The sequence below is a fragment of the Bos taurus genome, chromosome 19, assembly GCF_002263795.3.
Source record: "Bos taurus isolate L1 Dominette 01449 registration number 42190680 breed Hereford chromosome 19, ARS-UCD2.0, whole genome shotgun sequence".
Classification (NCBI taxonomy): domain Eukaryota; kingdom Metazoa; phylum Chordata; class Mammalia; order Artiodactyla; family Bovidae; genus Bos; species Bos taurus.
Window position 1 is genome coordinate 59,809,083 of NC_037346.1, and position 2,391 is coordinate 59,811,473.

Here is a 2,391-nt window from a genome sequence, read left to right on the forward strand (position 1 = left end):
TTATAATGTTCTTGGTATAGTGTGATGGCGTGTCTAATTTGTTGTCAAAGGGTTTATTACCAACTGACCGAGTACTGTTTACTGAGTAAATGTGAAGTTCTGATGAATGTGAATAGTTAGAGAAGTTATATTTTTAAAATATTATAATAATTTTTGGACAATTTCCTCATAATTATGCTTCTTGTTCCAAATGGTCTAAATATTTAGATATTTTTATATTAACTTTGGCAACTTATCATTATCACTGAATAGAAACTTTATTAATTTACAAAATAACTTGTAAAGATTTCATCTTTTGTATCCTGAGTTTTTCCATTGAGGAAAATAGTACTATCTTGTAATTCAGTATCTTTTTTCTGGTCTTTCATTGATGCTTTATTGAATTTTTAGTGTCGTGTTAATAAGTTTGTTAAGGTCACTCTTAGGAGAGTATGAGCTTTTCTCATGGAAACATATGTTTTTATATTTTCTGATTTTTGCAGATATATTAGAAACCTACTGAGTTTTGATTATTAAATTACACCCTGTTTATTTTGAGCTCCATTACTAGATCAGTTCTTTCTTCTCTCCAGAAGATAGTCACAAAAACATCAAATAATTATTAAGTATCCACACATTTGTGTTTTAGGGGTTATTGTATTGATTAAAATTTCCACATTTTAAAAATGTCAATTATCCTGATTTGTGTTTGGTTTTTCTGTTTTAACTTTGAAAAAGTTTGAAATAATTTAGAAAAAAATGTAAAAATAATTTCTCCCCAAAGTCCCATATGCTCTTCACTTAGCTTCCCCAGCTGTTATTTTACATACCCACAATATGATCAAAACTAGGAAAAGAAGTACAGTTCTACCAAGTCATCTACCAGCTTTCTTCAAATGCCTTCCCACCATTGTCCTCTTTTAGGGCCAAGATGCAATTTAAGGTCACATGTTGCATTTACCTGTTTCATTTCCTTAGTCCTTTCATTGGGGACAGTTTCTCAGCCTTTCTTTGCTTTTCATGACCTTGATGCTTTCGAAGCATAGTGGCTTGATCTGTGGTAGAATGTTTTTCTTTAGGTTCATGTGATAATGTCGCATGATTACAATGAAATTATTGGAGAAGGCAATTGGAGAAGACAACCCACTCCAGTACTCTTGCCTGGAAAATCCTATGGACGGAGGAGCCTGGTGGGCTGCAGTCCATGGGGTCACACAGAGTCGGACACGACTGAAGCGACTTAGCAAGCAAGCAAGTATTCCAGCATGTGAATGTGCCATCATCGATGTAATTGCTTGCTTAGAGCCATTTCCTTGTTTTCAGTGCTTTGCAGTTATGAATAATGAATGATTTTATGCTCATGTATTTTTGTACAGATTTCTACAAGTGGGTTTGCTGGATCAAAAAAGGAAGTATATGGATAGTTTTGACAGGTATTGCTGAGTTTCCCTCTGGAAAATTTGTGGGAGATTATGTATGTGCAATCAAAGTATTAGAGAGTCTATTTTCCCTCATCCTCACTAAGTAGAATTTTTTACTTTTTACAAATCTAAGAGAAAAATTATATCTTAGTGATTTTTTTATATGTACTGTATAAATCATGAAAGAGATTTAACATGTTTTGTATGTTATAGGCCATTTTCAAATCCGTATATGTATACACTATAACTTTCAATAATAACAGTTGTACTTACCCCCAGATTTACTCTGCTGATTCTAGGGTAAGTGCTTCTATTGATTTTGATTTCTTAGTTTTGAGAAAGATGCTCTTTATCATAGTAAAGAAATATATATTTCTCGTTCTGCATTTTTTAAAATAACAACTTAATATAAAATTCATCAAATGAGACATTTTATCATCTTATAAATATATTCATGGACATAATAAAATGTATTATGCTTATAATTTCCTGTTAAGTAACTTCTTCATCTTAATTGCATTATATTATTTATCAATTAAAATTATATCCCTTTAGTGACTTCAGATGTACTTCGTTTTGTTCTGTTTTGATTAGACTTTTCTTGGGAGAATTTGGGCCCACATTTACTATGAGCAAAATGGCCATAGCAAAGCACTGAATGAACAATTATGTTTTGTTTTAATTCCTTCTTCCAAATTATAGGAAACAAAAATGACTATGAATACATTTGTATTTGTATGAGTGTGATGAATATGCACATATGCACACATATTCACCCTCACTCCTTAACAAAGTGTATCCTATTGAATCTAAATCCACACTTTAATCTGTGTCAGCATTATGTAGCATTATTGTTAAACACAGCATATAGCTTGTTCCAGCAAACTAAGTGGAGGCAATGAATACTTTCATTTTTCACTTGGGCTTTGTCGATCTGTTACAGGAACGTGGGGACTTGATGGGTTAGAGGAAGACGTAGCTATATACATCT